Genomic DNA, 13,443 nt, shown 5'->3' on the forward strand with positions numbered 1-13,443 from the left:
CGGGCAGTTCTCCTCAGTAGCCACTGTGTGGCAGAAGAGATCAAGGCTAGGATTTTCTGAGGCGCGCAGCAGGGGAAGAGTGCAACCCGCGGCCGCCGGCATGGGACAGGCGCCATCTTGTCTGCGTGCGGTGGGCGGGTGGCTTACAGGGACCCACGGGGCCGGGGCCGGGCACCGCTGGAGAAGTAACAACCGCTAGCCGAGCAAGTGTGCCGTTAGCTGACAGTTAATTACTTTTGAAGGTGCGAAAAAATCCAGGTGAAGGCAGTTCGTTCAGTTAATGGGCAGAGCCAACAGCTGGCGCGCGTTTTCCTGCCGAGGGCAGCGTGCCCCCGCCTCGTGTGCCCGTCACAGAGCGGTTTGGAGGAGGGGTCGTTTCCGGAGGAGGCGCCGAGGTGAAGGGCTTGAAAGGCGGCCGCGGGCGCTGGTGAAGCTGGTTTTGAGCAGAAGGAGCTGCCTGGACGTGGATGTGCAGGACAGCCAGGCAAAAGAATCAAAACTGAGTTTAAAAATAACCCCCTCAACAGAAGACAATAAATAGAACTCCAGGGAGTTCCTGTTGGCGCGACGAGAAAAATTCAGCGGCTTTACCCCTCTTAACAATCCAACGTTCCTTAAAAGAAACAGAAAGCTTGTTGACCCATATTCACAGCAGAGTAGGGAGCCTTATTTTTAGCAAATACTAGATTTTCTGAAAAACATGCTTTCAGAACATCACAATTACTAACAAAGTCAGATGCCACTTAATAAAGTTTTTTCAAGACTTGAAAATAATACAGACAGGTCCATATGTGTTGCTGCTGCAAACTCGGGACAAAATTATGTTGTCCTGAGTAATATAATCTTAAAATTACATGTTCATTTTAAATTTGATTTTCCAGGCAATGTATAACAAGAAATCAAACCCTTTTGGTTTGGGTTGACTAAAACGTTTTCAGTTCTACCCAAACCAAAATTATTTTCCATTTTTTTAGTTTGGCCACCAAACTGAAAAGCTAGTATGTTATTATCCACACATAACGGCAAAAAAAGACATCTTAAGGACAAGCAGGGTTTTAATTAGCTCCACTTCAGTATTTAAGATTGATGCTGAATGGAATTACTGGCAGAATGTATAAGTCCTGATCAGGAGTTTAAATAAAAAATGCAATTTTTTTTTTATGTTAATTTTGAATTAGATACTAAAAGCTTCAGAAGTGAGTCAGGGCCTCTTTGAATTAATCATCACATACATAGAGAGAAAAGATGGCGTTGGCTCAGTGTGCTTGTAGACAACAGAAAGAAACAGAGTTGGGTAATACAAAATAAAAGTCAAATATGATTGTCTATGATGTAGTGTGCGTAATAAGCTACAGTCTCAACACATATGCTTAAGTGTTGACAAAATAAAAGACAAGACCAAAACAGAACAATCCAAACCTACATCTCTTAATTAAAGCCATTGTGTCAAAACACACTTCAGGCAATACCAGACTGTGTTTAGAGAACGGTGTTGCGCATAACCATGGGAACAATTGATGTTGAAATCCAAGACTAAAAAAAAAAGCAGAAGCACAAAACCACCCATATGGATTTGCAAAAGTTTCAGGAAACATGATCCAACTTTTAAGCAAATGTTTTTGCTAGAAACTCATGAAAATTAAGCCTTTAAGGAATGCAAATATAACTATTCACTTCTTATTTGCTCATTGTGGGAATGTTTAGGAATTCTGGAATGGATCTGTGCCTTGTACCTTGTTTGGAGAAGACTTCTGTCTTATAAACCTGTGCTACATTTCAATGGCCAAAATATTTGTCTTCCTTTTCTCATGATACAGTCTTATAGAACTATATTAGTCCTGAAAGACAACATGCATATAGCCTAGCTTTTATAAAACATGTAGAATGTATTTCCAGCATATGAATGTGGGCATTAGTCTCAATGGGGCTACTTAACTTGCTAAAAAATTTGATTAAGCTGGCCTTTTAGGATGACTACCTGCATAAGACTGTAAGTCCCTCACTTCTACAAGCAACAACTTTGCACTGGTTACAGGTTAAGCAGGTTTGCAACTACACAGGAAAGAAGAACTGTGAGAAAGCTTAAATGTTGGTCAGCTGAAGACATTATTGCTGCAAGAAATGACAATGACAAGACTGATCCTACTTCTTGGACATCTGATCCTCTGGCTAAACTTCAAGAGAGAATTTTGGGTGTACATGGAATGAGGAACCAGAATCCATGTGTCAATGGCCAATGGAGTCATAGATGGCCAAATGGAACAAACAAAAGATCGCAGAGTAAGAAAAAAACCCGAAGTTATTCACATTTACTGAGTTCACAAAGACCTATTCATTCATGTGATCTTTCTACATGGTCCTATTAAATTGCTAGTCCTTTGAGACTGGTTTTCATTGTGCACTGCAAAGTGAAAAACAGAGGAGCACTTAATAAACAGTCATCAGTCTGTACCAAACTTCTGCTCATTTATTCAGCTATATCCCGGTTTTGATGCTGTAGAATTTGACACAGAATCTATGAACTACTGTAAAATCTACTAGGAGGAAAAAAAGGAAAAAGAAATACTATTCTTATGATTGCAAAGACAATCATGGAAACATGAACCAAGTGTGTCAGCTTACTAAGTCCATAGCCAGCCAAAAACAGTAACACTAGGAGGGTGAACTTGACCTCTGTATCTCAGTGGGTTGTTCACATTTTTCCATGTAGATTTCAAAGTCAGTATTCATTGCTGATCTCCACTGTTAGTCATTCAAAGAAATGTGTCTTTCAGGAGTTTGTATCCCAGAACAACCTGCTTCCTTTGATGAGCTACTTCCTTTGATTAGCTACTCAAGTTGCGCTTCAAAAGGCAGAATTGACAAAGCTTAATTTTATTTATGTTGTTGATCATTAGGTTGTTTCCTGGATCGTATCTTTCAGTAGCACCAGTTGAAATGTTCCTTCAGGGTAGCACTTTGAGCAGAGGCTCCAGGATCAGGTCTACATACTGAGCAGTTTTTTTGTGCAGACTCATATAAACATATTACCCAGTAGATATGTTTCAGTCCATTGGCATGCTAGGCCTTCCCACTGTTTTCTCATAGAAATTTCTTCCAACTTAAGTATAATACAGGTTGTATATGTTGCTGCCTTGTCAGCAGCAACATCTGTCGGCTTCCCATCGCATATGTGAGACACTGAGCTTATGGCTGATTAGAGACATATTTAATGGAGTTGGTTGTAAAATCTATACTTCGGTGTGAATTGTAGAACAGTCATCAACAGCTGCAGGTGAAATTCTCAATCTTGATCCTGGATGACATGCTAACTAAGCAGGAAGCAATATAAGGGGTCATACAGATAAGAAATGAGATATTTTCTCCTGAGAAATAGTTGCAGCTCTATCTAGGCTGAATGGAAGTAAAGTCAAAGTGTGTTATTAAGGCACCTTTCATATCAGTCAGTTACAAAAGGAACATGCCAATATTGCTTGGGAAAGTGAGGCGTTTCCAGGTACCTTGCCTTCCCTAGCCGTTCCAGCACTTCATCAGTCTAAAGCATGACACCAGATTGGAATATAGTATTCACTTGTCGGGAGTTGAGGGAGAAACTTTTCATTCCATTGTATCTAGATATCCAAATGTCTCCACTATTAGTTGTTAAAGCTTTGATTTGGGGACATAAAAGAAAAAACCTTTCAGTGCCCTTATGAACCCATGGCCAAAACCAGCAACAATGGCAATTACACAGGGAATTGTTTCCCAAGAGGCTGGAACAGCCCCAAATGCAGCATTTCTTTGGCTTATACCTTCAGGATCAGCATTTGCATTGTGACCTCATCTGCCTGAGGGTGTTGCAAAATATATCTATTTTTAATAATGCGGTAAGGTTGATGAAAAGCTTGGTCAGGGTTCAGCTCTTTCCTTTGCCAAATGATTCAGGACTTGCTATCCTGAGGCACAGGTCATCGCATCCAGCACCAAGGGCAGGCTGATGATTTCTGCTAGACTTAGCATTCTGTACCACTCAGGGAAGGGGTGCCTGGATTTTCTAGTCCCATTTTCTCCTGCCTTACAGGAGAAAACTGTAAGGCAGAACAAGAAAAATTCTTGTTCCATCTACAGAATCTGTCTTTGCCAGCTGCCCTGTCTGTGAGAGCAGAACCTGGAAATTTCTGGCTCCAGGCACTACTAGTGGCCCCTTTGCATGCTTTTCTGATGGGTACAATTTTGCATTTCAAACAGGATGATTAACTTAGTCATAAACCTCCTGCATCAACATGTTGATATGACTGTAATCCTTTCCCATGTTTACAGGTCATGGCAGTACTTTACCAGGCAGACTCCAAGCCCTACAATGTGATTAGTCTTCATACCACTCTATATATGTCCTACCTGAGCAGACTCTTCTGGGAGCATTTCTTTGCAGACTGGAGTCTACAAGAACAAAGCACTGAGCATTGACCTGCACTAGCCTTGTTATTTTAAGGGTGTGTGTGGTTTGCCTCCATTTGGGGCTGTGTAGTTGCATCCACAATTACCACGTACAGAGAAATAGTCTCACTGCAGTGATCTGTTTTACTGCCCGGGGCAAAAGACACTGGTGGTTCAAGTAGGAACTGGCTTCCTCACCTGTTAATCATGTATGTGTTCTGGTGATGTCCAGCTTTGCTGCTTCACAAAAGGAAGAAAGAAAAAAAAAAGTCACAGGGAACCTCAAAAACCTCAAGGACTTCTGTCACCTCTGCATCTCAGCTGACCTCCAAGCAAAATGTTTCATACAGGCAGGCCCAAGTTTTCATCCGGGCCAGCAGATTTTCAGAAACCTTCCAGCATCCAGCATGGGACCTGGTGATCCCACCACACTTGCACTGTGAAAAGTAAATTACACTATTCAGAACTTCTAACATGCCACATTACAAGAGCAGCAAACCCACGGGCTTTGAGGTAGAATTAAGATCCCATTTGCCTCTTAAGTACAAAGGATCTTGAGGTTAGCATCTCTGTTAAGTATCCAAACATCAGAATGTACTTGTAAAATAAATGAAAAGCTAAAATTCTGGGAGAGATGGGCAGGAACCATCATTTCTTTTCCTATATGCAGTACTCAGTGTCGAAATATATAAAGAAAGTATTTTAGAAAGCCATTAAGCATTCACTAGGCATGGGAAATCTTTCTCAAACAGACGCACTGTTATGAATTACAGCATTTATCAGCTTACTAATGATACAGTTTACTGTAAGTCTGCTCTTTCAAAGTGAAACCATATGTCGAATGGGAAAGAGTGGAAGCCTAATGTAAATGTAGATAAGGCTGTTTATTAAGCTATGCTGATGGATATTTTGTGGGTGAACTTTCTTTTACAATATTGTTAAGGGTTATATAAATTCTAATTGGTATACGCAAACAAATTTACAGACACTGGGTATAACATGATTTAAGTTAACTGTCAGATGACAGTTCTGGAAGATAGTGCGATCAGTACTACTAGGTGGTAGACACCCGCAACATCAAAACCTTGTATAGTTCCCATGTTCAGATACATGAATAATGCTAGTTTCTAAGGAGCAAGGAGGAAGACAAGCTGATAGTAATTTTTTTCCACTGCTCTTGGAAATTTTATGTTGCAGAAAAGGTGTTGAATCTTGGAACACAAGAGGAAGTCACATTTCCAGCTATTCCCTAAGAGTTCCAAAAGCTTGAGTCTAGAAAATGTCATCCTGCTGAGTCCTTGGAGCTGTAACTGAGGGTGCAGGTTTGGCTTGTGACTACGTCTGTTGGTCTCCTGTCTTGTTGATTGCCTGCAGGGCTTCCTTGGAGTTGCAGTCTCCTTAGAGAGCGCAACTCCTAATAGAGGACAATGAGGCATTTGAGCTACAACTCCTATGGGAAGAGAAGGGAGTATATCCAAAGTGATGCTTTTCAGCTTTTGGCTAAAAGACTAGTTCTGAGTATTTGATTAGTTAATTTAAAAGAAAACAAGGTTTTCCCCAGAAAGCAGACTTTTTGTTTAAAAATATGCATTTAATAAAGAGCTAATTTTCTGCCAAAACTGTTTCCACCAATGCTGGGAATTATATTCCCTGACAAAACTACTTGAAAATGGATTTCATAATGTAGAGTAAAATCCAGACAATTTTTTCCAGATGACTTTAGGGTGATGTTGTTATTACTCCTAAACTAAACATGATAAACCTAGGAAACTCGGAATTAAGGTTAATGAAAATCTAGCACATTGAAGATACGGAAAATACATCGTTTGAGCATGAAAATTACTTTAGTCTCTGCCATCTCATGCTTTAACTTGATAGTTATGAAAAAAGTTGTATTTGGTTTGATTTACTCCAGAGCATCTTAAAGCAGCCAGAGCGCAGTGAATAATCAAATGTTTTTCAGAAATACTCGGTATTGCCAGAGTAGCACAGGCATCTAGCCAAGCTCAGCTCTACTGCTCATGTGTCAGCTGCCTGCTACCTTTTGGGCTTCTCTGTTCTTCCCTCCCTGGGCCTTACTCTGCACACAGCTATCTTGTAGTCCTTCTACCAGTTTCTTCTACAGTTCCTTCTACAGGTACCTCTATATAGATATAGATACATATAAACCAAATGCATAAACTCACACAGACAGAGAAGCACACATCAGCTTTCTACTACCCCATATTCACTTACGCATAGATTATTCTTGAGTCTTCTGCTTCTTTCTTATTCCATCCTTGTGGAATGTACCTGGTGCAATGAATAGGTTACCAAGAAGATACATAAAATTAATGATGATTCTGTAATTTCATAACACAAAATATATTTTCCTTAGGAATAGCATAGCATTAGAAGTTACTTTTCAAAAGTAACTCCATTGGTTTCAAAGGGCCATTATCCCCATAGAAAAGGTGCTCTCTTAAAATGGCTCCTACTTAGCATTTCAAGGGAGCGTAAGGACCACCTTCCTCAGTCTCATTGGCAGAGTGAGACAAACACCTCCCTACAGCAGTTACTCAGCTGAAGTTAATTTTGACCACAACTGTGTCCAGAGTCACTGGAAGTGGAAGCTGTTTTCAAAGAGGGCAGTTCTACTACAGGAGTTTTGATTTACTGTGAAATGCAAAAAACATTCAATTACAGTGTGTTTTGGTCTGTCTGTTGACCTCCCCAGCCTTGTCTCCAGTGACTGAATTTGGTGAGATGTAGCTAGTCCTTTCTACCCCACTCCCCATAGTATATTTTCAGTTCCATCAGTTCCATCGTTAAAATTCCTTTTTTTGTTTTGTTTGAATGGGATATAATATTTTAAAACCAAAGACTTGCAGCTTTGGGTGCAATTCTCTTTCTTCCCCTCAGCTATACACAAAGAAGCACTTAGAGGAAATCTATGCAATAATGACTGGACGGAAAGGCAGAGCTTTTCACATTGAGACCTTACCTTAAGACCTAAGCCTTTAACAAAAAATTAGCAATGGAGCTAATAATAATATTTTGTTTTGTCTGTTCCACAAGAAAACAGCTTCTGAAGAGAACATGACAATAAGTTCTCAATTAAATCACTTAATTCTGTTCCATTTTTCATGCAGTGCTTCACATGCAAACATGGGAACCGCTTGTGGCCATTGACTTTTTTATTTAAATAAATACTCATTCCAAGGCAGAAGGTCTAAGTAATTAGAAAATAAACAAGATCTTCTGCATATTCATTTTCATCTGTAAAAATCTCCATTCATGATTTCTGTTGTGATGTTTTTATTGTTGTAACACAAGCTATGATTTTAAAAGCTTTCTGTGCCCAGAGGCAAACTTACAAAATCAGCCGAGCAGAGGTGAATCACAGATGTTGTAAGAACACCTAGCAATGCTGCACAACAAGTGGAGACGGGAAATTGATAACCACATGTCCTGGTTTAACCCCAGCCAGCAGCTAAGCACCACGCAGCCGCTCCCTCACTCCCCCCCACCCCGCTCCCAGTGGGATGGGGAGGAGAATTGGGAAAGAAGGTGAAACTCGTGGGTTGAGTTAAGAACAGTTTAATAACTAAAGTAAAGTATAATACTAACAATAATAATAATGAAATGTAATAATAATAATTGTAATGACAAGGAATATAACAAAAAAAAAGAGGGGAAAAAAAAAACAGGGATGCACAGTGCAATTGCTCACCACCCACTGACCAATGCCAGAGCCACAATCCACGCCTCTCAGCCAACCCCCCCCTGTTTATATACTGGGCATGACGTTCCATGGTATGGAATACCCCTTTGGCTAGTTCAGGTCAGCTGCCCTGGCCGTGCTCCCTCCCAGCTTCTTGCACACCTGCTTGCTGGCAGAGCACGGGAAACTGAAAAGTCCTTGGCTTAAGATAAGCGCTACTTAGCAACAACTAAAACATCAGCGTGTTATCAACATCATTCTCACACTAAATCCAAAACACAGCACTGTACCAGCTACTAAGAAGAAAATTAACCCTATCCCAGCCGAAACCAGGACACCGCATTAAACAGCTTACGAAATTAATTAGAAGCTTACTAAGCCAAAGTATGGTTATCATAGTTGGCCTTTGTCCAGAGCATACAGTTTATAGTAATTAGGTATTCGGTATCAGCTAAAAATTCTTTGTTCATCAAACAAGAACAAAACTTTTACTTAAGTTAGAAACTAAAGACAGAAAGGACACAAGGGGTTTTATGGCAGAATTCTTGCTGAAATTGATCTAAAAAAGTTTCTATTCTATTCTACTCTGCATCTGTGAGAGTATCCGGGGTTATTCATGAGGCAGGTGCTCAAATGATGTTACAGTTAATGTTTAGCATCATTTTCTCAGAGGTCAAATCCTTTCACACCCTTTTTAAACAAAAAGTTGGCGTTAGACCACACGATATTGCAAAAGGAGTCAAGATTATATGCCATTCACACAATGTCACGTTGCCAACAGGAAGCTCTGTGAAAGAAAAAAAAATGGTTTCAGTGTGTAAATTAAGTGTAATAAAATACCATAATCAGAAAATCAACATAAGACATGGTAGGCCCAGTCCTGTTATACCTGGACTCGTTTGGGAATCAGCAAAGATCTGCTTGTGTGTCAAACTCTTAACAAATATGAGTGAACACAGAAGGGCTTTGAAATTCAAAATGTGCTTAATCAATTTCATCTGGAAATACAGCCTATACTATAAATGTGAATAGGTTGGGACTGAAATGTAAACAAATTAATTTTAAAAGTCTCCAGTGGTGCTGCTTGAGTTTCCAACTATGCATTACAGTAACATTAGAGAAGATCAAGCAAAAGCTGCCTTCTTAAACTTTGCCTCATGCATGTGTCCCATTAATATAGAATGTGAGTTTTTTTAATGATTACCTTTTACATGTTAATAAATCAAAACACATTCAAGTTCAAAGCAGCCACCAGTTCACCAAGTTAAGGCAAATTCAGCTTTAAACCAAGAACAGAATATATTTTCTTCCTGCCAGTGTTTTGTTCCACATCATTAGCATAGCTCTTCACTGACTAAATCCTTGCCGTCCCCATAGACAGAAATATCAGATTCCAGCTGCAAAGCCAAAAAGAAACTGATGGTACCATGGGATGAGACTTAAAAAGAAAAGAAACAAACTAAAAGCATTTTCAGTGATTTCAGTATGGTCCTGCTTGTTTCCAGGAGAGAGAACTGGAACAAATTCCAGCCCAGTTGTATACCACCATGATTTTATTGCAGGCTCTTCATTCTGTTTCATTAAATGTCACTGTTAACAACTAAACTGATGAAAGCAGGCTTGGACAGTGAAAATCACCAAGGGAGCTTCCAAAATGAGATCAAAAACCAGCACTTGCTAAACCTTTTCAATAGTACTTTATAAACCCATATTTCTGGCTGGTGGCCTGACCAGGAACCCTGCGCGTACTTGACACACCCCTTGCAATGAAAGGCGCCCAAGGAATGCGTGCTGAGGCCCCGGCTGAGGAAGTCAATGAACATTTGTTTTAGCTTTGTGCTCATACCTGATGTAATGGTAAGCTTTTACAAAACAATGCTTATGGGATAGAACAGACAATAAGGAATTAATGGATTAAACAAAAGGTAGAGATGTTGTGTTTGCTGAAAGTTGTGCTTTATGGTAGTACTAACATTATATTTACCACGTGGACCATTACTGTATCAGAAATATATGTCTACCCAATGGGTGAATTATATAAGGTTATTTCCTTGTCATCAGCAAAGCAAGTGCTTCACATTCCCTTTGCAAAATTAACTTTTTGTCAGTTTTAATTCTGAGAACTGCCAAACTTTCATGAAAGGATTAAAAAGCCAGGTGAAAAGAGATATTATTTTAATTTCACTAAAAACTTTTTGTATATCATTTTTGGACTGCTGGTGAGAACTGTTTTTAAAGACTCTTCTGCAGATCAGCAAACTAAAGAAGTAAAGAAAACCACCTTTTCATTCATCTTCAGCAATAATCAAACTTTTAAGATACGTAGGTTATATCTGAGCACATTCTTGTTGCTTCAGTATTTTATAGAGATGTTAATATGTTGCTGGGCACTCTAAAAAATTGAAGCAGATATTTTCTAGCTGAAACTTCCTTGTCATCTGTGATGACATAAGTATTCAGTTCATCCCTAGCAGACATAGAGAACAGTCATTCTCTGTCCTCCTTTTCAAACTTTTGCATATTAGTATTTTAGAATTTTATCTCTCTCTTTTCCACCTTAAACAACGCAGTACCTTTACTCCTTACTCACAGGTCAGATTTTCTTGTTCTTAATCTTGTCATTTCCTCTAAACTCTCTCCATTTTATCTGTATCTGTCTTGAAAGATGATGACTACAGCTTGACACCGTTCTCCAACTGGGGCTTTCCCAGCACCAAGTGAAGCAATGCATAGCTCTGTGTCACCTGTGCAAATCTCTTAACTATGGTCTCAGGATGGTATTTCCCATTTTTGCAAGAGTACTATATTACCAGTTCAAATATCTTTAGGCTGAAGCACAAAATACCAGTTGTACCCTCGGAAAATGCGCACTGTGTCCATTTCTGCTTTCAGTACACAGAAATTACTGTGCTATAGTTTTGCCTTTACTACCTCCTTCCTGTAAATTCCAACAGCAGGCTAATTTATTACAGACATCAGGAAATGTTTCAATGTTTTTAAAGTAAATGTAGTTTGGGAGCCCTGCAATCAGCTTGGATAAACAGCAATTAACCTCAGCACCCTGGAATATTATCCCTGACATGACTGCACACTCAAAATGGAATGGAAAAGAATCAATGCCATCGTATCATACCCCAGTGGCTGGGATGGTCGTACCAAGACATGCCTTTCTTTCTGTCTGATAGCTGGCTGAGTCTATAGTGTCCCCATACCTGACCTTACAAACGTGGTACTGAGCTATGCCCCCTTTGCAGTTCACGTTGTTTTGCACCTTCTTTCTGCAGTTACAATCAATATAACAAAAAGATCTGCTGCCAAAGCGCTGGACAGCCTTTTCTATGGAAGGACTCAGTATAGGCTTGTGGGGACTATGTGTCTGGAACTGAATCACTGCCAGCTTGATATTTATAGAGAAAGATGCCAGCTTCGCTGAGGGAGGTGATATGAATTCTGGCTCTCTGGGCAAAATGTTTAGCTGTTTAGCTGTGTGGGATTTGAAGAAAGTGTCACCTTCTTTTCTAGCTGGTTTATTTCTACTCACAGTGACAAGCTCACTCAACAACAGGACCACCTCTTAGGATGCTGCTGCCAAGACCGCTTGTCTCCAAGTCTACATGTGTGTCTATATATATATATGTGTGTGTGTGTGTGTAAATGCATGTACGATGCCAAGTAAGTGACAGGTCCCAGAACTCCAGAATATCACCGTTTTTCCTCTTTGCCATCTCTGGCTCTAACTGACGTCCAGGCAGTTGGATGCCAGTTTCCAACATAAACGCAGTCCCGTTAGTTTCTCAGCTTTCACTCTGTGACTCTGTTTAATAGCAGTCAGTAGCCCGTGTGCACTCATGAGGACCATGTGCTTTACCTGTTTCAACATGGCCCCCTGATCCTTTCCCCATGAAGAATTTCTTTGTGGTAGCAATCCCGCTGTCTTCATTTGTGCACAGGGTACTGGCATGAGGAAACTCCTGTGTGGCTGTCCAATCTGCTGCAGGTTTTGCATCTTCATCAAAATGCTGAGCATTGTCTTAGCTTGTGCCATTTGCTGCACCGTGGGGAATCAGCATAGTTTTTTTCCTATGACCTCTTCCTTAGTGTTGCATGCCTTTATTCTTTAACCTTCTTTTCTTCTCGTATTTTGGATAACCTATTACATCCATTCTGTCATAGCCTTAGTAATTCTGCAGAAGCTTTTGTGAGCTGGATGACTGCCACTGCTTTGCAAAGTCCAATGGTTTTATCACAAATTAATTGTAGAGTTCGTAGTGTCACAGTTTCTTATCTTAGTTTCCAGGTATGATCTGGTCTCTTCTTGGGGCCTCAGTGAACTCCTCCAAATTGAAAGACTGTAATATACTTCACCTTCTCTTTCTAAAAATGTGAAATTAGTAATTTTCACTTTTACATGTAGTGCAGTCCTTATATTTCTGTAAGACAGTTTCATAGACGGCCTAAGTTAATCTCCATTAATTAGAAAATAGATCTCCATTAAGAAGTAGTAAAAGCCTCAAGCACCGTATTGTCAGGTGTGCTCTCAGGAGGCTGTGGCACCCAAATGCCAGGCTTCCCCCATTTCCAGACTCCTACTTCCCTGGGCATGCTTTGAAATGACTGCAATCTTTATGTGTTGCAGCTTCAGAACCTTTCAGATTCTTGTTAATGAAATACTTTTTAATGTTCCAAATTCTCAAGATTTTATCCTTGGAACTAAGATCTGCTGCATAGCTCTGCTTGCCTATGTGCTTGTAGTACCTGTAAGTCTGGGCACTGCGGAACTCCTGAAATCCCAGGGAGGGGCTTGCTGGGCTAATTGTTTAGCAGATGCATTTCCAAGCATGTGTTGTTGGCTCCCCTGTAAAAGACTGAGGATCACAGAAACTAGAAATCACTCTACTGCACAAAAGCAGTTCATCGGAACATTTGCAAGCTTAGTATTAGATATTATGTATTATGATTTAAGTCCCGTGACTGGCAACAGAGCTGGAGAACCAAGTCCTTTGATTTGGCACAAAATTCATGCAGCACGGGTAGCAGCCATTCACCATTTGATGCATCTCTGCTGTGTCTCAAGTCTGACTCAAGAGGCCCACAGTCTTTTTGAATTTCATTCGTGTCTTTCCCATTGTGTCTTTGAACAGCTGTGGACACCTTCTGAGAGAAGGAGACACCCTTGGACTGAAAGCATTGCATTGTTTTGCAAAGACTGTTCAACAACCTCAAACGCTTAACTACTTCCAGGGATAATCAGCTAGGGTTGTATTTGAACTTGTTAGAACTACAACTCGGTAATGAGTTCTGCATCCTTCAAGACCTACTCTTCC

This window comes from Gymnogyps californianus, chromosome 5, assembly GCF_018139145.2.
Source record: "Gymnogyps californianus isolate 813 chromosome 5, ASM1813914v2, whole genome shotgun sequence".
Classification (NCBI taxonomy): Eukaryota; Metazoa; Chordata; class Aves; order Accipitriformes; family Cathartidae; genus Gymnogyps; species Gymnogyps californianus.